The following is a 26,137-nucleotide window of genomic DNA, read 5'->3' as shown; positions in this document are numbered from 1 at the left end:
AATAGTAGGACGGGAACACTGAAAAAGGTTATTAAAAGCAGAAAAGCTTAATCTGCATGGTAAATTGTAATAACCAGAACACAATGGGGATAGGGGCTAAAATGTGCATGGTGTCAAAGATACAGGAAATAAAAAACTACATGTGTAAGACGTTCCTCCTATTATTTTCTGAAGCTCCTTTTGGACAAACCTTGGTTTCAACCAATAGATGTATGGTTTACCGAATGATGCATTTCTAGACACAAGAAAATCAACCAGCAAAAAACAGTGCACATGCAGTATAACTTCATAACTTTAAATGCAAAACTGTATTTTGCATCTAATTGCATCCTGTGCACAGAATTTCAATTTCCCATCTGGTGCATATAAGGATATATAATTAATACTGGAACAGTTTTTTTGTTTAGGTGGCAAGAGTGCTTGTTTCTTTTTTTTGGATGTGGTGGGTAGTTCATAATTTTCAATGTACCCTATTTTGGTTATTTCTCTTGTATGCATATGCCACCCTTTTTAGACTTATGATATGGTGTTATAGAAAAGTTGGGTGCAGGCAGACATGTACTCATTTTATATTTTCATGTATCAGCATTGATGTATACCAGTATAAGTTCAATGCCTTCTATTGAAATTACCTGTAAAATACTGTTGATCCTGTGGTTTATGATCTTTCATGTACAATTTTAATATGACAAACATTTTTGGGATATGTATATAAATTATATACACGCTGTAAATGGCAGGACATGGACAGGACAGTGAGCTCTAATACTGAGCCCCCCGCCCAGCTGTGTTGCCAATAACTGGGCGCTGTTTCCTCTCTAGATCAGAGTGCACACACAAAACAGGACAAACAAACGGGGTGGTAAAGGGGCTGAGCAAACAAGAGCCAAATCATATAAAAGAGAGTTAGGCAGGGTAACTGTTTGCCTACAAGGAAAGAATGTGTACAAAGAGCTTAAAACAAAGTTCTCCAGTTGAAAGAGGCAGAACTCTTACTGTGCTTACTCCTACTGGTCCGGAGCAAAGTTTGCAAATTACCAGCAATACAGTAGAGCGCTGTTCAGTGCCTTCTTAGCTGAATGGCAGAAGACCACAACACAGATTTCACAGTACCCTCCTATAGGTTTGCATGATGCATCAAACTTGAGATAGTCAGAACGGTTCAATACTGGCTTTCTGTCACATGCGGTACGGAATGACTTCTACTGTTCTACTGACTCCTAGTCTATGTTTGTAGGGGATTCCCATAGAGGAGACATAGGGTAGGGAATCCTTTTAGAAGATGTGTAAGGTTAGCGGCATAGCAGGGACCCCATCATCAGGGTAATATCCTTATCTGTCCATATATGGCTTCCCCATGAACAAGAAGAGGCATTTACTATCTTTGGCAAAGGGTGGCGCTAGAGCTGTTCTATATTTTTCAGTGTGATAAAAGTTTGTGGCGCTAGGTATTAATGAATTGGCGCACAGGCTGAAAGGTTTAAATCTCCCTAGAAAAAGGAGTCAGAAAAAAAAAGTGCCCTAAAACTGGTGGATTGACAAGCGACTGCAAAATTTTGTGCTCAAATAAAAGTTGAGAGTGTCTGAAAATACCGATATTATGGCGCCGACACTTTATAAACTCAGGAGCAAGGCCATAAATGCCCCCAAGGTCGCCATTATTCAATTAAATAATTTTTTGCCAAGCCCAGGATTTGAACTCACAACCTCCAACGTCATGGTAAGCTTCTGTTTCAGCCACCATGACAGCTGTATGTGACTGCTGTCCGATGATGGATCTCAGGGCTGCCTTGTCCGACTGCCAGCTGGGTCGGACCCAGCAGTGCAATTGTAAGCCTATACATTTGCACAAAGCTCCATAGAGCAATACCTGGGGGACCCTCCATACATGAATATAATAATGTATTAATTTGACAAAGTGATCACTTGTTCAAGTCCCAGAGGGAGACAAAAAGAAAGTGTAAAAAAAAAAGTAAAAAAAAAAAAATTAAATCCCCTTTATGCCCCAAGAAAACGTGAAAATCACCACACAAACAGCACATATCGGGCATCGCCACTTCAGTAACAACACGTACAATAAAATAATTACTGAATCCCTACGGTGAATGCCCTAAAAAAAATTTTAAAAAACACAGCAAAAATTATGATTTTCGTGCATATAACCAAACAGAAAAACACCTACAAAGTGATCAAAAAGACACATTTACCACTGCAGGATACCAATAAAATGTACAACTTGTCCTGCAAAAGATAAGCACTAAAACAGCTAAAAACATAATAAAAATATTAAACCGAATAATAGATGGGAATGCAATAAAAACTCCAAATGAGTTTTTATTTTGTAGACAAACCATACATAAAAAAGCAATATAAATGGGATATCACCGTAACCGTACTGACCTGTAGAACATATGTTAGTTGGTGTATAAAACAGAAAAAGGGGGCGTGGATTGCCTATGGCCGAGTAGAGAGACGTGTTGCTGCTGAGCTCCTTCACCCGCTCGTTTTACAGCCACCCTCAAGACATATTTTCCTCCTCTCCTTCTCCCATGGGCCCAAGAAGATTGGTGCCAAAAATCAAGAGGCCGAGAGGTGGCACAAAGCTCCATAGGTCAATGCCTGGGGACCCTCCTACGCTGCCTGAAGATCTCACGGCGGAATCCCTTCTCAGAACTCTCCATGTGAAAACCCCGGGCTGAAGCCTAGCATGCTGCTACTGACCTCATCGGGGAGCTTATGCAGAAGATCATCCTGCTCTGCACACTGCCGCATCCACCTCCCTGCCGCCCGGATTGTCGGAGTATTAGAGGGACTTCCTCCACTCACAACCTCGGGCGCTATGCAGGCTCCAGCAAGTCAACTCAAAACACTCCTCTCCATCTCTTACTTTTAGCTCAGCATCTTCACCTGCAGCCTCCCCCTGGTCGTCCACCAGAGGTCCTCAGTTTTTACCTCCCTCCCAAGGTGCCCCTCATGACCAAAGCCTCAGGGGACAAAACTGGGACTGTCAAGCTCATCTGCTTTCTATTCCCACAAAGGACGACTTAGAAAATCTGCTACTAAATTTAGAAGACTTTCACAAGAGGGATATGGTGGATATAAGGCAAGAGATATACCATGTAGGCGCTAGGGTGTTTGTAGTGGAGGAAGCCCAAGAACACCACACTTTCTATCCTGGAGGAACATCACCTAGTCATACTGGTACAATCCACACAGATATACTAAATCTCATTGATGATATAGAAAATAGGCACAGGAGCAACAACCTCAGGATTAAAGGCCTCACTGAGGACATTGAAGAGCCGCACCTAGATACCTGGGAACAAGACCTTTTCTCCTCTCTGCTGAAGCGACCACGGAGTCACCCTATCAAAATTGACCAAGACTCCAACCACCAACCATGTCCTCCTTTGCCGCCTGCACATTTAACACTTGAGGCTTTAACGTACCAAACAAAAAGGGTCAAATTCTATGCCATATCCACTGTAAGCTAGTAATGATAGCTTTATTTCAGGCAAACACACTTCTGTTCCCTACATATGCAAAAATTACCAACCACCAATTATTCAGTGGGGCAAGTATCTATCGCCTTTAACAAATCATTTAACCACACACTCCTGACCTCTAAAGTAGATCCAGAGGGTAGATTTCTCTTTCTAAAAATTTCCTATGCCAAGAGAATTCACACTACTGGGAACATCCAAAACCAGAGAACATAGAGCATTCAGGTCCAAAAAAATCTATTTTTATTTAGAAAATGCCATTAAAAACACATCACAAATGTAAAAAGGCAAATTCAAGAATAGAACTCCAAATCAATGTATTGCCATTAGATCGTGGGTATATCTCGGAACATACTTCTCATTGTATAGGTGCATAGTGCATGTAGTGTGTCAGATGATCGTATTCTGACTGTGCCATCGGGCGCTAGTGGATACTTTTCCCGACGGCACCCATCACAGCCAGGCTAGCCAGCGTACGTCCGACACTCCTCAGCAGGGCAGCGTGCTGCGCACAACTATGCTGTACGCAAGCGTCGGGGGGGTCCTTGATGATTGATCTGGGGGGCCCTTGATGACTGCTCTGGGGGGAGGGGGGCCCTTGATGACTGCTCTGGGGGGAGGGGGGGCCTTGATGACTGCTCTGGGGGGAGGGGGGCCCTTGATGACTGCTCTGGGGAGAGGGGGGCCCTTGATGACTGCTCTGGGGAGAGGGGGGCCCTTGATGACTGCTCTGGGGAGAGGGGGGCCCTTTGATGACTGCTCTGGGGGGAGGGGGCCGGGGCCCTGTGATGGCAGCTCTGGGGGAGTGGGCCGGGGCCCTGTGTTTCACATGACTGTTGTTACTCTTTAATGTCTTAATTTTTTTGTACGTTCCCCAGAATTTGTAAAGCGCTAGGGAATTTGATGGCGCTGTATAAATAAAGATTATTATTATAGAATGGTGCTCCTGTAATAGCAACTCTGAGGGGAGAGGGGCCGTAGTAATGGCAGCTGTGGGAGGAAAGGGGCCCTGAGACTATAATGGAAGCTGTAGGGACCCTGAGACTATAATGGCAGCTGTAGGAACCCTGAGACTATAATGGAAGCTGTAGGGACCCTGAGACTATAATGGCAGCTGTAGGGACCCTGAGACTATAATGGCAGCTGTAGGGACCCTGAGACTATAATGGCAGCTGTAGGGACCCTGAGACTATAATGGCAGCTGTAGGGACCCTGAGACTATAATGGCAACTGTAGGGACCCTGAGACTATAATGGCAGCTGTAGGGACCCGGATACTATAATGGCAGCTGTAGGGACCCGGAGACTATAATGGCAGCTGTAGGGACCCGGAGACTATAATGGCAGCTGTAGGGACCCGGAGACTATAATGGCAGCTGTAGGGAACCGGAGACTATAATGGAAGCTGTAGGGACCCTGAGAAAATAATGGAAGCTGTAGGGACCCCGAGACTATAATGGCAGCTGTAGGGACCCCGAGACTATAATGGCAGCTGTAGGGACCCTGAGACTATAATGGCAGCTGTAGGGACCCTGAGACTATAATGGAAGCTGTAGGGACCCTGACACTATAATGGAAGCTGTAGGGACCCTGACACTATAATGGAAGCTTTGGCCACATTTGGTACTTTTCCAGCTTCTTACTACATGGCACAGAATATAAAGTGGTCCCACTAGAAAGTAGAATGTGTCCCATAGATTACAAGCCTCATATGTCTTTATTAAAGAAAAAAAAAATCTAAAAATATAACTTTTATATGGCTTTTGGAAAGAAAAAAGGGGAAAATGGAAATGCAAAATCTAAAAAGTGAACAGTCTTGGAAGAGTTATACGGTATCTTTAAAAAAAATGTACCCAACAGAAAGAAAGCCTCAAAAAGAAAAATGCCTGGTCATGAAGGGGTTAATGAAAGAGTGAAAGAAAGATGTTGCCTTCAGAATAGCTAATTTTTCCCCTTTTTTGAATACATGTTCATGTACAACTAAAATTAAAGGTTATGATAAATGTGGTATACGGTAATTGACTGTTTTTCCCATACTCCATAGATTGTATTCCTGGCTGGAGAACATCAAAGGAGAAGTGCAGTCATATAGACTTCAGTATAGACAGAAAAAGACAATAGTGAGTAACACAGGTTTTGTCACAGTGCATCTAGGTCTTTCCTCTTCAACCTCCACAGAAGAGGAGGAGGAGGAAAGACCAAGATGAGACTGGTGCAGGACTATGCAAGTTTGTGGTGTTGGACCGACATATGACCGTTTTCCACGCACTGTACACAATTGTGTACAAGAGGCTTAAAAGAGACAGAATAAACAGAGCATCAGAGGAGGCGGCATCACAAAGTAACATTTCTGAATTGTTAATACAGGCGGTCCCCTACTTAAGGACACCCAACTTACAGACAACGCATAGTTACAGACAGACCTCTCTGACCTCTGGTGAAGCTTTCTGGATGCTTTACTTTGTCCCAGATTGCAATAATGAGCTGTAAAGTGTCGGTAATGAAGCTTTATTGATAATCCTTGGTCCCATTACAGCAAAAAATGTTTAAACTCCAATTGTCACTGGGACCAAAATTTTTTTGTCTGGATCTACAATTATAAAATATACAGTTTCGACTTACATACAAATTCAACTTAAGAACAAACCTCTGAACCCTATCTTGTAAGTAACCCGGGGACTGCCTGTAACTATTTTAATTTAAAGATAAAATAATAATATTTCTTTAAGCAATCTAACGGTGCAAAGTAAACATTTGACTAAACATGCAAATGCTAGTACCGTATTTTTTGCCCTATAGGCTGTCTCCGGTAGCGGGGACCTATGTAAGTATGGTCCGCTGCCCTGTGCCCAGCGCCATACATAGGGCGCACCGGACTATAAGGCGCACTTTGGATTTCCACGGAAATCCAATGCTTTTAAGTGCGCCTTATAGTCCGGAAAATACGGTAACCTCCTCTGAAACAGCGCTGCTTCTGTTTCTTCACTTGATCTTTTTTACAAGATCTCCACAAGTCTTTGACTTCCCAATACAAAGTTTTAGTAGAAAGTCTACCACATGTCACCTTTCAGAGGGACCAATAAGACTATGTTAAATTACTGCGTTCACTTGCTGTTTTCACACAAGGCCCACATTTATTAAAGCGTTTGTGCCAGTTTTCTGTGTGACTTATCACTAATAATAATGTGCAAACTGCTCACACATGTATTTATAAAGTGTATGTACCAGTTTTGTGCTATCTGTGTCCACTGCATCACTAAATTCTGCAGTTGGACCATGCACCACATTTATTACTGTGACTCTACAGAATTGTGTTCATGTTATAGGAGCACCAGAAAAATGTTGGTGCACATTCCTCGAGCAGTGCAAGGGGCGCCAGAATAATGAAGACCATGCACCAATTTTGATTAATCTGGTGCAGTCTGCACACTCCACAGGCAAATTGCACATAGTACAAACTGCACTGGTTTTAATAAATGTGGCCCAGTGTAGTTAGAACTACATCACAACTGCAGCAGAAGAAATGCATTTAGTTAGATAGGGTTCAAGAAACAGTTTCTCAATGATCAGGTGTTACCTGCAAAATAAATAATGTTCTCCAAAAGCAGCCTCAAAGTTGAGTGCAGTTCTTTACAATGCAGTAGTGAAGCAGTTTTTAAAAAGGCTTGCTGAAAAATAGTAAAAACGTATGTAAGGTCAGTTTCACACTGCTGTGGTCAGTCCATGTATCATAGACTATGCACTGTCCTGTTTCATGGACTCGACTCCATGTATCATAGTGATACGTGATGCAAGGATTACCCTGTTTCACCAAAGAAGAGTAGCAACGGACTATAATGCATCATATATCAATACAATACAAGGAGCAGGGGCATAACTAAGACTGGGCCCCACAGCAGCCTTCTGAATGGGGTCCCCTTCAACATTAAAAATCTACTGTACTTATTAGTATACACACAGGAGTTATATACATACACATTTATAAACTCATGTATGCACATACCATTTAGGTCATATTCACACGAATGTATGCTCGCCGGGCCGTAGCTGAGCGGGCACACATTCGCCACGATGCATGGCGCTGCAAGCTTGTGCCCATATATATATTCCTTATATATACATATACACATATTTGTCTTACACACATTTATACACTCATGCTCAAATGTGGTTTAATATACATATATACATGTGTATATATTATATATATATATATATATATATATATATATATTCACACACCTTAAAGAGAACCCGTCATGCAAAATAACCCCCCTAAACTAAATATATTTTCATAAACTGCCATTAGAGAGCCTTGCCTCTATCCCTTCATTGTCCCTCTACATGCCTGTAAACCTAAGCAATGAGGTCCTAAAGCTGTATGCAAATGACCTGTGAAATGTCCAATGAAGCATTAGCATATTCAACTATCCACCTTATTCATGAGTGGGAGGCACAGCCACACCCCCAGTGCATGACTGACAGCCTGTATAATGAAGTGAGGCTGTATAATTATGTGCTTCCTGGTGCTGGTGGCCACGCCCCCTGCAGCCTGTGTGTGCATGTGTGTGTGTTTAGGAGAGAAACAGCAGCTCCAGGCAGCCAAGTTACAGCAGAACATGTCAGATTCATGTGTAGCTGATGTCTGTATCTCACCTGTATATTAGGAGGATGCAGCATGTCAGCAGATGCAGTACACACACTCACACACTAGCCATGTGCAACACCCTCGCCGATGCAAGGCAGAGGAGTGGTTGCGAATACGTCCCACCATGTAGCTTGCAGCCTGTGTAGGGTCTAGTCAGCCCCACAGCGTGTCACTACATCACACTACATAGTCCTTATAGGACACAGGGGAACATTGCAGTGGTAGATCCTGCCTGGTAATGCAGGAGTTAATTGTTTTATGTGATGTCATAGGTGTCAGCCAATCACATGTGTTACACACTGTTTCTGTGAGCTGAGATGTAATTGGAGGAGCAGCCACCACCTGACCAGAGGAGTAACAAGACCCTGTCAGGAAACTTCCAGAAGAAGAAGTAAGTTCTCTCTCAGAAGAGAGTGCAGTGTGAGGAGAGCGTTCACACTCTCAGATTAGAGACTCTGAGGAGTCAGTGCAGCTAGCACATCAGACCAGAGCAAGTGAGCCCAGCTCCCTGCTGAAGACTGTAGTGAGACAGTTAGTTAGGAAAGGGATATCATCCTACCTCCAAGGGTGATATCTGAAGCAACCCAGGACAAGCTGAAGCATCCTTCCAGGACACAGCTACCTCCCAGCCTGCCCTCTGCATCCAGGCTGAGGATCTACATCCTGTGGCTCCCTCCAACTTCATCTCAGCACTCCACTACTCTGTTAAAGGCACGTTGCTTCGGTTCCTGTCGGTTCCAATAAAGAACTGTAAGTTGTTTTTGTTCAACCTCTGCCTCCGTCTGGTCCCTGCTACTACGGCTGCCATCATCACAGGCACCCTGTCCACTACACAGAGACTCATACTCTAGACACCAAAGGGTTGCCCCAGGGAGAACCGCTATAGCAGCCTCTCCCTCATCATTTCTTGCCAACACCACCCTGCTGGAGACCTGCCAGGCTGTAGGACAGCCCTCCGGTTCCGCTATACCAAGCACCGTGACATTAGCGTGCATAGGCCGCAACCGCCAGCCACTCAGGTACTGCGGGCCCCGGCTGACTCCAGGCCCCGAGGAAAGGCTAGGCCCCGGTGGGGGATGTTGCAAGTGGCATCACGAACCACAGGATATATACTTCTGTGCCTTATTCTGGCACTATAGACTGTACTTTATTACAAAGACTGTGTTGCCTAACCCTGCTTCCATTCGGGTTTAGGCCCAAGTGAGTGTGCATTACTACTTTTAACTGTGTTATACTGCTGCCACGTGCTGTCGAGCTCCGCTCCAGCACTCAAGAGGTTAACCCCTGCAAAGAACTTTGTCAGCTCTGCTACATCCGGCGCTGCTGCGCCTGAAGCATTTACCTCAGAGGCGTGTGGCGCAGCAAGTATTTCCAGCCCGCCAAATCCTCACTGGCGGGAACTCCAGAGTCGTCACTAGGCTCCGCCCCCTGCGCGAGTGGCGCGAAGTACCGTGGAGGAGGAGCTGGAGCGTGTGCGGCCGGCAACGAAGAGGGTTAATCGGCCATCTTGGATTTCGGCGCAGGCCGCGCCTGAAGCCTGCCAGCAGCGTGCGCCTCATCCGGAGTTCCAGCGCACGTGTCCTGCAACTGGAGGAGAACACCGCTGAGCATCACCGAGCCCCTGCTGCCTGCCGGACATCGGGAACAGAGTCCTTCATGCACCGGAGCTGTCCTGTCACCGCGGCTGATCCTGAGTGAGTACCGCTGGGGAAGTTAAAGGGGGGTAGAGATTGTTTCCGACGCTAGGTTATTGGCTCACCTCCCAGGGAATGGTGACTGTGTCTTAAAGTGCCCACGTCCCATTCTAGCCATCGCCCATAGCAACGGACATTGTGTAACCCTACAGACTTCCCTCAGCTAGGCCAGTCATGTCCGCCCAGGACGAAAATACGGGACTGGAGCAGGTCCCGTCCCCTGGTCCCTCCTCAGGGCACCGGAGCATGTTAAGCCCTCCAGAGAGTCCTTTCACCCCTGCTACAGCCAGGGTCCCTGGGACTCCCACCATGATGCCTCTGACTATGCCCTACTATCTGGGGGCCCCCTGGTTACCCCACTACAAGGGAGAATCACACACTCTCCCTGAATTCAGAGACAAGTTGTTAGCCACCTTCGCCCTGTACCCGTTCACAGAGGAACAGAAAGTGGGCATCCTAACCGGGCAGTTGAAAGGACCCGCTCTCAGGGAAGTCAAGTCTTGGCCCCGAGATCAGTGTCAGAATGTGGTCCAAATTCTTGATAGGCTACGCAACACCTTTGACAAGTGTACTGCCTCAGAGTTGAAGCAGCAATTCTTCGGGAAAAGACAGAAGAGTCCCTCCGAGACTTTGACCTCTCCCTACAGGAGACATGGAAGGCCATAACCCGTCTTGATCCCAAAGACGCTGAAACCTCTGATCAAACCCTGAGGGAACAATTCATTAATGGACTTGTTGATAGAAATCAAAGGTGTCAACTAAAGATCATCTCTTCTCAACATGCCCAGGCCTCCTTTCTTGAGTTTAAGGAAATTGCCATTGACATATTAGGGAACCGACCGCCTACTGGACCGCAGAAAGAGCCTGAATCCGTGGAAATGGAAGAATCTGCTCTAGCTTGCCATCCAACGCAGTCGACATCACCTACTCCTGCGGCTACGGAAGTTGCTGGCTTAGCAGGACAGGTCCCTAATCTGGCGGACACCCTGCATAAAATACTCGATCGGTTGACCCAGTTGGAAGTGACTGTCTCTGCTATGAGGAAGAAACCTCCAGAGAACTCTGTATGGTAAGCTACCCCTCGTGACTCTCCGGCCAAACAGCGCCCAAGAGAAGCGAAGTCGTTAAGCACCTGGAGTCAGAAGAAACCCCGCCAGCGGTGCAGCTACTGCCAAAAATATGGGCAGACTACCCTGATCCAACATACCATCCCTACTGGCTCTCATCCCCCTATCAAGGAGCGATACCGGCCCATACCTCCAGCCCGCTACCAAGAGGTGAAAAAGCTGGTACAAGAGATGAAGACAGCCAACGTTATCCGGGAGAGTCACAGCCCATGGGCTGCCCCGCTGGTCCTTGTGAAGAAGAAGGATGGAACCCTTCGACTCTGTGTTGACTATAGGAAGATCAACAATATCACCCACAAGAACGCCTATCCTCTGCCTCGAATCGAGGAATCCCTCGCAGCCCTAGGGTCAGCTGCCTACTTCTCTACCCTGGACCTGACCAGTGGCTACTGGCAAGTGGCCATGGCACCAGAAGACAGAGAGAAGACGGCTTTCACCACCCCAATGGGCCTGTTCGAGTTCAACAACATGCCGTTCGGGCTATGCAACGCCCCAGGGATATTTCAACGGCTGATGGAGAGATGTTTGGGTCATCGCAACTTCGAGACCGTCCTGCTTGAGCCAGATCCAGAGAAGATTGCAGCTGTCCACGACTGGCCTACCCCATCAACCATACAGGACATCAAAAGCTTCCTGGGATTTGCCAGTTATTACAGGCGTTTCATCCTGAAGTTTGCCCAGCTGGTGGCTCCCCTGCAAGAACTTCTAAGGGGCCTGCCAAAAGAGAGCCAACGTTCCCGAGTATCCATTGAGTGGAAGGCCGAATGAGAAGCTGCCTTCCAGATGCTAAAGCAACGGTTGACTGAGCCTCCGGTGTTGGGATATCCAGACTACAGTCTGCCTTTCACCCTATACACTGATGCCAGCAAGCAAGGTCTAGGGGCTGTGCTTTCCCAGCTCCAAAACGGAACTGAAAGGGTCATAGCCTACGCCAGCCGTTCCCTCCGAGAACCGGAGCAAAACGACCAGAACTACAGTTCCTTCAAGTTGGAGTTTCTGGTGTTAGTCTGGGCTGTGACCGAAAAGTTCAAGGACTACCTGGCTGCATCCTTCTTCACTGTCTTCACAGACAATAATCCCTTGGCGCATCTGAACACCGCTCGTCTTGGAGCACTGGAACAACGGTGGGCCTCCAGACTTGCCAACTTCAACTTTACCATCAAGTACCGGGCTGGTAAGACCAATGACAACGCCGACGCTCTGTCCCGTCTCCCTGACCAGTGGGAGGGACCCTCCACGGATGCTCAGTGGGAAGATGTCGAGATGCCAGCGTTCTATGCCCGGTTTGTGCGTCAAGATGCCCAGAGAGTTTACTCCTTACCGTCAGGGGCAGCGCCAGCTACTCCTCAAGAAGAGTCAGAGCCCCCTGCGGAAAAGGACCTTTGGATAAGTCTTCAGGCTGATAGCCGTGCCATAAGAGAAGTAATGGACTATCTCTCTAGTGGGCGAGTGCCTGAAAGAATCCGCCGCAGAAGAGCTGATGGAGAACTGTCTCAATTGTGGCACCAGAGAAAGACTCTGAACATGCACCAGGGCCTGATAAAGAGAAGAACTCTGGACCCTATCACTTATGACCCGCTGTACCAGATTGTGATTCCCAGGAGGGACGCCAAGATAGTACTGGATATGTACCATGACCAGTCCGGACACTTTGGCGCTCAGAAGACTGAAGCCACCCTCCGTAGGCGCTTCTACTGGGTCAACATGAAGCCCGACATCGAAGCCTGGTGTCGGGAATGCCCAGCCTGCGCCATCGCTCGAGGAGAGCGACACAATCAAAGGGACCCTCTAAATCCCATTGTGAGCCAACGGCCCTTAGAGATCCTGCCATTGGATCATGTGAAGTTGGAGCCCAGCAGAGCCGGTCACAGTTATGCTCTCACGATCATCGACCACTATACCAAATTTGTGGTTGCAGTACCTGTCAGAGACCTATCTGCAAGGACCACCGCAGCGGCCCTGTGGAAGAGCTTCATCCTCCCCTATGGCTGTCCGGACGGACCAAGGAACAGTATTTGAGTCCCAAGTCTTCCAAGAGCTGTGCACTCTATATGGCTGTAAAAAGCTGAGGACCACAGCCTATCATCCCCAAGGCAACGGGCTTTGTGAAAAGATGAATCAGACTCTAATCAACATGCTGAGGACTCTGACCCCTGCAAAAAGGGCTGACTGGCCAAAACTGTTGCCCGAATTAGTGTACCTGTACAACAATACCACTCATTGCTCCACAGGATACACCCCGTATTAGCTGATGTTCGGGAGACACGGCCATCTCCCTGCTGATATGACCTGGGACATGGAGTCCCCTGATTCCCAGTCTTTACTCCCCCAGACTGACTGGGTTCACGAACACCAGAGGCGCCTGGCGGATGCCAGAGAAGTTGTGGATCTGCGGTTGGAAGAGGCCCAAGAGAAACAAAAAAGGGACTTCGATCGTAATTTCTGTGCTGAGCCTCTTGCTCCAGGAGATCGAGTGTGGCTGCGCAACAACCATCCCACCAGTAAGCTAGATGGGCGTTGGGAGCGTGAGCCATACCTAGTTAGGGACAGTCTCTCCCCTGAAGTCTACGAGATTTCAAGAGGAGACAGTCCACTACTCCGGGTACATAGGAACCGGCTGAAGAGAGGTCTTCGTCCTTTTGCCCCTATGTCCACACCTCTCACCTCGACCCCCAACTTACAGAACTCCTTGTGTTCACCTACCCCCAGTTTCTCAAAACTTGTGACTGTGCCTCAACTCTGTTTTGTTGTTTCCACTCCAGTAAGAGGTACCCCAGAGAGACCATCATCCCCACCGCAGTCTCCAATACTGCTGCCTGTGGAGGATGATCCGGCTCCAGAGTCTGCAATCCCTGAAGCATCAGAGGCAGCTGAGACTCCGACTCCAGCGCCTGACTCAGAGGAGGACGATGAGGAGCTTGTTATCTTCTCCAGGCCGGGACTTCGGAGGTCTCAAAGGGAGACAAAAGGTAAAGCTCCTGCGTACCTGCAGGAGTACCAACTGGTGTCTCGCACAGAAGGAGGAGGCAGGTATGCTTTTCTGACACCGAAGTACTTACCAGCGAAGAAGATACTGAGTAACCCCTGATGGGCTGAAAGCCTTACCAGGTACTGTGCTTATTGTACATATGTATATTTATTTCTGCAACTCCCATTTGGGCTGAGTGCCCGCTAATCCCTATAGAGCCAGAGACTTTCCTGGGACTCTCACCCTTATTTATCTCAGTCAAGAGACTCTCCTTGAACTGCCCACTGTCATGTGCTATGATAGCACCCCTTCCTCTGCCACCGCAGAGATTCCTACCAAAGGACTCTGTCCCTCTACACAAAGAGGAGACCCTTTGCTTCTTTTATTGCACTTTTTCCCACATCAAGGGCTGTACCCAGAAGATGGACTTTGCCATTAGAGACCTTCTGTGAGACTTTCGCCAGATACTACAAGGGAAAAGTTGCTATTGACTTTTTATATTGCACTTAATGCCTTCCTTTTAGGTATGGACATTCTGCATGCACTTTTATGCCTTTCCTTTTCAGGTAAAGAGACATTCTATGCTGCTACCCTGAGTAGCCTATCTGTAACGTTTGTAATGTTATAAGATGTGTACCCATTGGGCTCCTAAGCCAATGTGAGTTTCACAAAATGTTTGCACACTGTCAATTTATGCCAGTAGTTTGCTCTAACCTTTTATAGGCTTTTCAGATTGTAGTGTGGCTGTGTCGGACCGTCCAATATGTAAACCCTGACCGCTATCTTATGCCTCAAACCGAAGTTTGTAAGTGGGGGTAGTCCGTAAACTGCGGGTCCTTAGGGGACCGGGGGTGTTACAGAGATAGCACCTGGATGCCACTCATACAAGGGTAAGAATGTCAGTCGGCAGGTACTTATACATTTGTATAATGTCTCATTGTGTCACATATGCCAATGTAATGCATATACACACACTATATATTTGTCGCTAGGGAAGAAGTGTTTATATAACAAATATACAGGCCCTGGTGCAAGGAGTGGATTACAGTACATGACACCACACCTTTCCTACTGTACAGTTTGGTTTAATGGCGTTAGCGACCAACTGTCATACTTCGCATTTACATGTCCTTGTCTTAGTCCGACACCAACCCAGGTGCCTGTCTCCAGGACCATGGGCGGTTTGTCTCTACAGATCATGTAGCCTGCACTTCCCAGAAGTGCCCCTATCTACCTCTACGCCCCAATCAGTCTGTAGTCGAGCCGAGGGCGGCTCTTTCAATTGCCCCGGGGGTATGCAACACCCTCGCCGATGCAAGGCAGAGGAGTGGTTGCGAATACGTCCCACCATGTAGCTTGCAGCCTGTGTAGGGTCTAGTCAGCCCCACAGCATGTCACTACATCACACTACATAGTCCTTATAGGACACAGGGGAACATTGCAGTGGTAGATCCTGCCTGGTAATGCAGGAGTTAATTGTTTTATGTGATGTCATGTGTGTCAGCCAATCACATGTGTTACACACTGTTTCTGTGAGCTGAGATGTAATTGGAGGAGCAGCCACCACCTGACCAGGGGAGTAACAAGACCCTGTCAGGAAACTTCCAGAAGAAGAAGTAAGTTCTCTCTCAGAAGAGAGTGCAGTGTGAGGAGAGCGTTCACACTCTCAGATTAGAGACTCTGAGGAGTCAGTGCAGCTAGCACATCAGACCAGAGCAAGTGAGCCCAGCTCCCTGCTGAAGACTGTAGTGAAACAGTTAGTTAGGAAAGGGATATCATCCTACCTCCAAGGGTGATATCTGAAGCAACCCAGGACAAGCTGAAGCATCCTTCCAGGACACAGCTACCTCCCAGCCTGCCCTCTGCATCCAGGCTGAGGATCTACATCCTGTGGCTCCCTCAAACTACATCTCAGCACTCCACTACTCTGTTAAAGGCACGTTGCTTCGGTTCCTGTCGGTCCCAATAAAGAACTGTAAGTTGTTTTTGTTCAACCTCTGCCTCTGTCTGGTCCCTGCTACTACGACTGCCATCATCACAGGCACCCTGTCCACTACACAGAGACTCATACTCTAGACACCAAAGGGTTGCCCCAGGGAGAACCACTATAGAAGCCTCTCCCTCATCATTTCTTGCCAACACCACCCTGCTGGAGACCTGCCAGGCTGTAGGACAGCCCTCCGGTTCCCCCATACCAAGCACCGTGACATTAGCGTGCATAGGCCGCAACCGCCAGCCACTCAGGTACTGCGGGCCCCGGCTGACTCCAGGCCCCGAGAAAAGGCTAGGCCCCGGTGGGGGATGTTGCACATGCTTTACTATACATTACACAAACATGAGCAGGGGGAGGAGAGGGGAGGGGGAACAGGGGTGACATCACTGCCCCTGACCATGTGACCAGCCTCATTTACATGATAAAAAATAGATGATTTTACAATGAATAATGTATGAAATAACTAGATAAAGGCTGGGATGGGATCCTTGTGAGCTGCTCCAACAGGTAGTAGTGACAGGACAAGTGACACAGACACAGACAGGTGTCCTTTAAATTAAAATGTATATACATTTTTTGCCTATAGGAATTAGACATGTCTTCTAAACGTGTTTCAGATTTTAAAGACAAATCTGAAGATGCTGGTGCAAAAAAGAAAAAATACAAACCATGCTCCTACATATATACACTTATAGATACAAACAGTACGATTGTGGAGCTGCACAGTGTGTATAATGGATCAAGTCCAATGGTGGGTGCAGGCCTCCAACAAACCCAATCCACCAGTTTGTAAGATCAGATATCCCAAAAAAATGCAATGAGGCAGCACTCCGGTAAGTATAAAGGTGATCTTTATTCACCCATGGCAAAATAAGGTGCAACATTTCATCTTGATAATGGCTCTATGGATGAGCTGAAACGTTGCACCTTATTTTGCCATGGGTGAATAAAGATCACCTTTATACTTACCGGAGTGCTGCCTCATTGCATTTTTTTTGGATATCTACACTTATAGATCAAATATACATATATAATATATACACATTACGTATGCATACAGTATCATATATAATCATATAGCATATATATATATACACACACACACATACAGAGTGCACATCACGTTAGCACAGCCTGAACATACAGTACCAAGTAAGGTAATTTACTCAATCATATTATATCTGCTGACTCTTCTGTGTGGTTTAATATACATACACACACATATATATATATATATATATATATATATATATATATATACACACCTTAAATTAAAATTTATACACATTTTTTGCCTATAGGAATTAGACATGTCTTCTAAACGTGTTTCAGATTTTAAAGACAAATCTGAAGATGCTGGTGCAAAAAAGAAAAAATACAAATCTGTTGCAGAAAAAAGAACAGAGACCTCAAGAAAAGGCCTAGCCATGGCAGGTGCAGCTCCAGGTCAGCAAAAATTATGGCAAACAAGAGACTCTTCCACTAAGAGTCCTGTGCATCCAACAGCTTCAAGTTCTGTAGCTGTTACTCAAGCTGAGTTAGTGCCAGGCACGGCTAAGTCTATAGATCTTACATCTGTTGTTGGAGAGTCGTCCACATCACAAACCGCTGAACACGACTATAGAGAGGAAAACTATGAGTCAGAGACATCTAGTGATACAAATTTGGAAATGTCAGTCTCTGACATATCATATGCAGATGTCTCTTCAGAGCCTGATATCTGCATTGCTTTTCAAGCACCAGATTTGGAGAGCAACTTAGTTACAAAGCTAAACTTTATGAAAAAACACCCAATCCAGCCATTATCTGATGCCACGCATTTGTTGCCATTCCAATCACAAAGTTTACTTCCGTCCTGTACCTGGTGGTAGTGCCATACTGTGTGAAGACTCAGAAACTGTTTTGTTCGACCTGCATGGCATTTTGTTCTAATAAAAGGAGTAATTTCATTAGTGGCTGGAAAATTGATAAAATACATGTATATGCCCGTATCAGGGAACATGAGGAATCAGAACAGCATCAGGCAGCTGCTACAGCTTATTTGACTGCCGAAAAAAGAACTGACATTGAAACAATGATAAATGTCAATTTAGTCAATAAAAGAAATGAAAAAATACAGCAAAATCGTATCGTTGTAAAAAGGGTTATTGACATCATACTCTGCATAGCCAAATTGAACCTTGCTTATAGAGGAAAGGATGAATCTGCACATTCTTTGCTAAATCCTGATCTAAATCATGAAAACTTTTTAGAAATAGCTTTGCTTCTTAGCAAGTGTGACAGCACTTTGAAAAAACATGTAGATGAGGTTGTGGCAATTAGTGAGAAAAAAAAGCCAACCCACAGAGCAAAGGTTGAGGTGGTTTGGTTACCTTTTTAAGCAAAACATCAATAAACCATCTGATTATAATAATGGGAAATACGGTGAAAGACAAAATAAGCCTGGATGTAAAAAAAGCTGTTAAATTTAGTGTGGAAATGGACAGTACACAAGACGTTGCTGTACAAGAACAATGCAGCATAATTTTGTGTTATGTTAAGGAGAGAAGTATCCATGAGAGGCTTTTTTCACTAGTAAATGTCCGTAGTACAACTGGCCAAGAGCTTTTCTCTGTCTTGAAAGAACAACTAGAGAGATTTTCAAAGGTGTTCAGGCCCACATAAAGGCAATGTCATGCAAATCTGAATATACATGGTGCTATGCCCACATTCTAAACTTGACTACACAAAGGGAGAGCAGGCACCGCCACAATGTAAGCAAATAATGTATCCACGCATCCCAATAATTGATGCAACAATAAGAACAAGAAAAAAGTTGGATGCGTACAGGAAATCACATTACCAAAAAATCCATTTATTGATACGAACAGTAATAATAACAAGACAACAAATATAAAAACACTTAAAACATACACCCAGTGGGTGTATAAAGCTTCCAAGGGTAGTAGTCCCTTACACTCCCCATCCACAATCAGTAATTCGCACAGATAGACAATTATTTATAGGTAAATTACCATAGTCGGTCCTAGAAAAACCTCTAGATGGCGGCAATACAGTAAAGTGCTCTGTGCAAAACAAAAAAGTGTGGAGTAAAACCTGGTAAACCCTCAACCTGCTCATACAATACCCAATTGTAGAAGAGACATGTGGTGTCTAGTACTGGGATGAAAGCAGAAAAACACATTTACCCTCCGATTGGAGAGAGAAAAGAGGACAAACTAGAAGAATATATACAAATTGTCTTTATTTATAACACACATGCACAATAACATAGGCGATGCCACCAACAGGTGGCACCGTCATAAAAATGGCAGAAACAGACAGTAAAATGGTGTTAAAAACATGGGTGGTGTGGTACAGAACAGAAGGAGCGGCTGACCCCAGGCAGATGGGATGACAGGTAAGTGAAAACCTGTTTGGTTTAAACAATAGACTGGGTAGGCGTGAGCCTAAGCGCTGCTATAGAAACATATGTTCTAGACAGGACTAGTACCAGCGATAGCTTTGAGAAAGAGTAAGTTTTTTTATTAAGAATAGTAATGGCGCTATCACGTGAGCTGCATAGCCGGAGTGGCTATGATGTATGAACGCAAAGTCTTACCCAGTCATCTGTGGAATCACTGTCCTGGAGGAGCCGTGTCCCCGATGTACGTTTTGGCTCAGAGCGAGGTTGGATAAAAATGTCCTTTTCTAGAGCTGACATTGTTAAAATAATCCTCCTCCCGCAACTCCTTTACCCATTAGCGGTATCCCCAGTTTGGCTCTCCAAGACTCTGTTTGGTATTCTGGAGGGTCTGGTTAGAGATCTGATATGGGGGAAGAGGCGGGCTAGAATTGGGTTGCCCTCTCTTTATTGCCCGCTGGAGGAAGGGGGGGTTGGGGGTCCCCTATCTCTTTGGTTATTATTTGGCTGCACAATTGGCCTTTTTAGTTACGAGGAAGAACTGCAATGCCTTTGGGAGACTAATAGAGCTTAGTGTGGGTTTAATAATTATAAGAATATAAGAATATAAGAATTGGCTGGGTTACTTGAAAAATGTTGGGGGGGGGGCATATAAAAAGTTAAAGAGTATTGAGGGTATTTTGTGGTTTTCGCCAATATGGGAGAATTTTCACTTTGGTGAATTTTAAATATATTCTGGATAGGGAGTACTGGTTTAAAAAGGGGGTTAGGTTTTTTCACAAATTTTGGATAAGTCACAATTATGTGATTACAAGGTGTTTTTGAATAGTTTCACAGGGATTGATTTGGGTTATTTCCGGTTTATGCAATTGCATCATGCATATAATTCGGTGTTGATTAAAGATAAATTCACGTTATGCACGGATGTAGGAATAGAATTTTTGATTAGCACGAGATTAAGGAATAAGGTGATTTCTCAGATGTCTAAATAAATTATTCACGGGTTTGTGAAAGGGGTGATTCATTCCTCAAGGAATAAATAGCAGACGCAAGTGGGGGAAATATCAGAGGAAGATTGGAAATTGTGTTATAAGGGTATCGGACTGTCCTCCCAGTCTTGGAACCATAAGATGGTACAATTTAATTTAATTCATCAGTTATATTATACTCCCAAGAGTCTATTTAAAATGAAACTTAGGGCCGACTTACGTGTCTCCTGGAGAATGCGGATGTGGCTTTTGGGTGCCACAAGTTAAGGGATTATTGGAGTAAAATACTGGATTATATAGATGTTACCTATAATGTGAGAATGAATTATTCATTCCAGGTCTTGCTCCTTAGTCTCGTTGACTTGGGTAGAGAAGAAGGGAGGAAAAGGTTGGTGGTTTATAAACTCCTCTTTTTGGCTAGATTGATTATTGCTAGAAAGTGGGGTAGGGCAGAGATTTCGTCCGGTGATGAATTCCTGATAGAGGTACAAAAATGCAAAAGAGAAACTATGAGAAACTCATTGCAGAAAGGGGTGGATCTATAGAAAAATGGAAGAGGGTTTGGTGTGTGGATTATTGAGGTACATTTGTTTTCTTTAAAAAAGAAATTTTTATTGAATTTTGAAGTTTGTGGGGTTTTTTTGTTTGTTTTCTCCCTCGGCTCACATGGGTCTGTCTCGACCATTCTCCCCCCCCCCTGCAGGGAGAGTGGTGGGGAGGGTGGTTTGGGTATAATACGTTTTGTTGTTCTTATAGTTATATGTGTAATTATGTGGAATTTATATTGTATTTTTATATATACAGTATTGAGATTGTATTTGGTATATTTTAATCAGAGTTTTTCAATAAAGCGTTTTAAAATTTTTTAAAAAAATAAATAAATGTTCTTAAAAGACATCTACCATTAGGATGAAAGACTGTGCTTCATTAACCCCTTCCCGACGCACGCCGTAATAGTACAGCGTGGCGGGAAGTGACTTAACAACAAGAGCCGCAGTATTACGGCGCGCAGTAGGTGCCGACTCGCGTTCGGAGCCGGCACCGTACAGAACTGGTGTCAGATGCATATCACAGCCTAAACCAGTCTCTATCACCTGCGACAGGAGGTTCCTCCAATCGCGGGTGTTAATCCCTTACATGCCACGGTCAAACATGTGGAGTGTAAGGGGCTTCTGACGTGGATAGCAACAACTCCCCGCATCACTTATCGTCGGGGTTCGGTCCTCTGCTGGCAGCCCCACAGTCTGCCAGTGCCCCCGGGCTGTGCGATCTGTTCTGGAAGTCGGGTCCAGCAGTAATACACTGTGTAAGCTATATCTGAGCTTGAACAAGTGATAAGAAGATCACTTGTTCAAGCTTACATGTCGGTAAAAGTAAAAAAAAAAAAAGTTAAAACAAAGGGTTTTTTTTAATAAAATTAAATAATAAAAGAAAGTGAAAGTCCCCCCCCCCCATACACCACAATTCCCTATACACAAGTAATAAGGTACAAAAAACACTGAATCACAAAAAAAATCCACTTATTTGGTATTGCCGTGTCCGTAACAATCTGTACAATAAATCAAAATCACAATTGGACCCCCAGGCCCAGACTACAGGAACGAACCCAGGCTGTTCATGGGGAGATCGGGCCATCGGAGAGCATCTAAGAGTGGGTAAGTGGAGTCGGTACCTGCTACACCGATCTCCAACTTCTTTCTTCCTCTGCAGCAGCGCTCACTCTCCTCTGGCAGCACTTCCTGCCAGCTCAGATAGTGGGCGCTGCCATCTTGCCGTGCGACACGAGGTGCGGGCAAAGCTGGACACTGCCTGCCAGCTAAAGGCCTTGATGATCCTGGAGGACATCATTTGCGAACACAGAGCCTCGCAGCCGGCCCGCACACAGGCCGCATCACTCCCATCCCGCTGCCAGCAGACCACCCTGCAAGGTCTCAAAGCCCACCTGCTATCTCGGCCTCCATGGCTCCTCCGCAAAAGGTGAGGGCTGCACACCAGAACACCCCTCAGGTGAGCCCCACTCCTACATCTTCCAAAGTTGTCAAGAAGAACAAACCCTCACTCAGCCCTCCTTCTAAGAGGACTACTTTTAAGCCATCCACCTCATGCCCTATCTGAAGTTGCACAGAGATACTTGAATAGTGGAGGCACACGGTTGCGAGCCGTGCGCCTGATCAACGGGGGAATAAGCACAAGAGAGAGGGATGCAGCCCTAGTGTAATACTGTAAGAGTATAATGAACCAGAGATGTGATGCTAAAACTCTCACCTGAAGTTAGGCGAAAGTGAGCCTTGTTAGTAGGTCTTGAAATAAATGGTGGCAGCCGGTCCTTGAGACGTCCACATTGAACCAGGCCAGTTGTCCCTGTTAACGGCGGAAGGAATTGCAAAATCCCGTAGAGGAGGAGTGGTGATACGGACCGGTGCTCGAGCATCTAATGAAGTGGTGGAGCCTTATGGAGATTTTGGTTCTTTATTAACGACTTGCGACACGTTTCAGCTCACGCTCGTTCGCTCAGGCAACAAGACTGTGACTATCACAGCAGCTGCTGGATTTGCCTGACTTACGTCTTCCAGACTAGAATACGCCTCTGCTGAATAATCAACCGCCACAGAAAAGGCAATCACAGTGGAATCTAGAAGCTGCTCCATTTGTTGCCACAGAGACAACAGCCTAGAAGAAACTCATCTGAAGAATCAATTCAGGAGGACTGATGGTAATGCTGCTCCTGTCGCAGCATTTGTGATGCTCTTCGGTTAACATCTGATTGTTAGGTGTTGTTACCTCTTTGAAGTGTTTCTTCCTTCTCACTCAGCCTTACTACCTCATTCTAAACGTTATAGAGTTTTCAGGTGTGTACTCATTACACCGGCAGAGTGGTCCTGCTGAATGTGAATGATTTACTAATGATCTCCCTGCACAATGTTTTATACAAGTCCTTTTCGGTCCTACACATCTGTAATTTGCTTTCTACTTGACCCAGTTCCTCACTCCGAAACCGGAAAACAAGTACCTACCTGACTAAGTTTTCTATACCTGGTGAAGCCACACTCCGCCCCCCCCCCCCCATAGATGGAACTGCGATAAGACATCTCAGTTCCTTTTTGCTTAAGTGCACTCAAGTTACTTAGTTAAGCCCCGACCGTCTACCCTTTTCTCAAAAATAGGAATACCCCACCCATTTACACAGCACTAACCAGGACAGCAAATCCAAAGGGGTGTCTATTTTCCTGCATAAAAACATACAGGGCCACATTTACTTACCCGTCCCTTGCGCGATCCCCGCTGTGCGTTGTCAGACGATCATGCGATTCACTAAGATTGTGCTCCCGATAGCCGGAGTTCACCTCCTTCTTCCTGGTGCATGTAAGTGCATGGCTTGCAACACAAATTCAAATGTTAAAATCCCGCGCTCAGTCCGAATCCGTCAGATCGTCCGACGGCTCGCCCCCCAATTTGTGTCCCATGAAAGGTCGTATGAAAAGTCGCCGGCAGCAGCGAGTGCGCAGGCGCGGGGACAGTAACGCCCCAGCCCACTCCAGTCCGGCCGCGCCCCCCGCTCGGCTTGTCGCGCCCCCCCCCCTTCACGCCCCACTGGCGTGAAGGTGGCGGACTGTGAAAAATAATCGCAAAAGCTACCAATAAGCTAGCATTTGCGATTATTTCAGGGCCTCTGCGCCACTGGCGGTGCGCAGAGGTCCTGATAAATATCCCCCATAGACCTTGATGCTAGGTACTTATTTCTGATATGTGATTTACAGGGTTCTATTTTTACTATCGCCAATGTGTATGCTCCTAATTCGGGACAAACCAGTTTCTTGATAAAAGTCCTAGATCACCTATGTACGTTTGCCATGGGCTCCTTAATTTTGTGTAGCGACCTTAACATGGTACTCAACCCCCTTCTTGATTCCTCCACAAACCGGTCCTCCATTCCGTACAGTAAGATCAATAGACTCAGGAAAAGTTTGCACTGTTTGCAACTATGTGATGTATGGAGGTTACAGTACCCTGACTCCCGAGACTATTCGTTTTACTCTCAAGTCCACAACTCTTATAGTAGAATAGATTATGCCGTCCTCCTTCAGTATGGTCTCCTGTCATCCACTATTCAAACTGATATTGGATCCATCTATTTATCAGACCACGCCCCAATATTCTGCACTTTATCCCTGTCCCCGGAAAAACGAAGCACATTTAACTGGAGGTTAAATGAATCTCTCCTGTTCGACTCCCTCTGTATTGAGGAACTGAAAAAATACACCCTGGAGGTCAGAGCAGATCACCTCTCTGACTCGGACTACCCCTGAAACCACAAAATGGGAAACGTTAAAGACCAATTTAAAGGGAATTTTAATAAAACATGGCTCCAGACTAAAGAGAGAAACAGGGTTTAAGATTGAAACCCTTTATTCCTCCATGCACTCTCTAGAGGCTCAACAAAAGCAGACTTTACAAGAATCCACCCTTAGGCAGCTTATATCAGTAAGAAATGAACTCAATTCTCTATTAGAAGCCAAATAGCAGAAGCTATGGCTCTTATGTTCTCGCTCATTCTATGAGTGGGGTAACAATCCAGGCAGATTATTAGCTAAGGCCCTGAGAGAGAGTCAAGCTTCTTTATATATCCCCTTAAACAAAAACCAAAGGGGTGATAAAGTACACAAAACTGAAGACATTGCGGAGGCGTTTATGGCTTACTATCATTCCCTATATAACCTCCCTGCCCCCTCTAAATCTTTCCACCCTCCCAGGCCTACGCAAACACTTGAACAGTACATACTGGACACTGCTTTACCAGTCATCCCTGATCTGGGGGCGGAACAACTTGTAGCCCCCTTATCTCCGGAAGAGCTTCAACAGGTGGTGAAATCCCTGCCCGCGGGTAAAAGCCCTGGTCCCAACGGCTTTACAGCGGTCTTTATAAATCCCTTCTTGCAGAAATCTCCCCTGCATTACTAAATGTTTTGAATTCTATTTCCCCTACTACACCTCTCCCCTCCTAGTTTCTTCACGCGCATATAACAGTTATTCCAAAAGAGGGAAAGGATCCCCAGTTGTGCCCTAGTTAAAGATCGATCTCCCTAATAAATTCAGATGCCAAAAGTTATGCTAAATTAATAGCATCTCTGCCTGAATAAAGAAGAACGTTTTAAGATCAATTTTATTAATACCATTAAAAAGTGGGCCTAGTAACACCCGAATAACAGACTTAAATCAAAGTTTCAGGCTCTCGTGTACAACCACCAGAACAAAAAAGATGATTATAATCAAAATGTTCTGCTTTGTATATGGGTTGCACGAGACTAAGTTAGATAGGGTCAGTGCGTGACTTAGACATTGGTCAATTCATTCATCACGTTGTCAACTCATGCATACACAGCCCTAGCCAGATATATTTGACTGAGCCGTATTCACACTAGCTCAGTTCCATGTACGCCTAATCCCTGCCTGACGCGTTTCTGCATTGACCAGTTTCGGCTCATGCATCATCAGAGGCTGGATATAATGTTTAGGCTTTGGGCAGCATGGACTTTCTATTTGTTCATACGTCCATGTCTGAACGTGTCGGCATTGTAGCGGCCACTACAATGCCGAACTGAGCTAGTGTGAATACGGCTCAGTCAAATATATCTGGCTAGGGCTGTGTATGCATGAGTTGACAACGTGATGAATGAATTGACCAATGTCTAAGTCACGCACTGACCCTATCTAACTTAGTCTCGTGCAACCCATATACAAAGCAGAACATTTTGATTATAATCATCTTTTTTGTTCTGGTGGTTGTACACGAGAGCCTGAAACTTTGATTTAAG

General features: G+C 45.5%; 1 protein-coding gene across 6 annotated transcripts in view; it reads right to left on the bottom strand.

Moving 5' to 3' along the window:
• OSGEPL1 (O-sialoglycoprotein endopeptidase like 1) overlaps nucleotides 1-26,137 on the bottom strand; it is a 247,443-nt gene that overhangs the window by 199,864 nt on the left and 21,442 nt on the right. Inside the window, exon 1 of one of the 6 annotated variants that reach the window (XM_072120938.1) lies at nucleotides 7,080-7,104. The exons of the other annotated variants lie outside the window; for them this stretch is intronic. The gene's annotated coding sequence lies outside the window, so the exon portion shown is untranslated. Of the gene's footprint in view, nucleotides 1-7,079; nucleotides 7,105-26,137 lie in introns of those variants that run through there. 6 annotated transcript variants of the gene reach the window in all.

The sequence above is a fragment of the Engystomops pustulosus genome, chromosome 8 (assembly GCF_040894005.1).
Source record: "Engystomops pustulosus chromosome 8, aEngPut4.maternal, whole genome shotgun sequence".
Lineage (NCBI taxonomy): Eukaryota > Metazoa > Chordata > Amphibia > Anura > Leptodactylidae > Engystomops > Engystomops pustulosus.
This window is presented reverse-complemented; position numbering and strand designations above follow the sequence as displayed.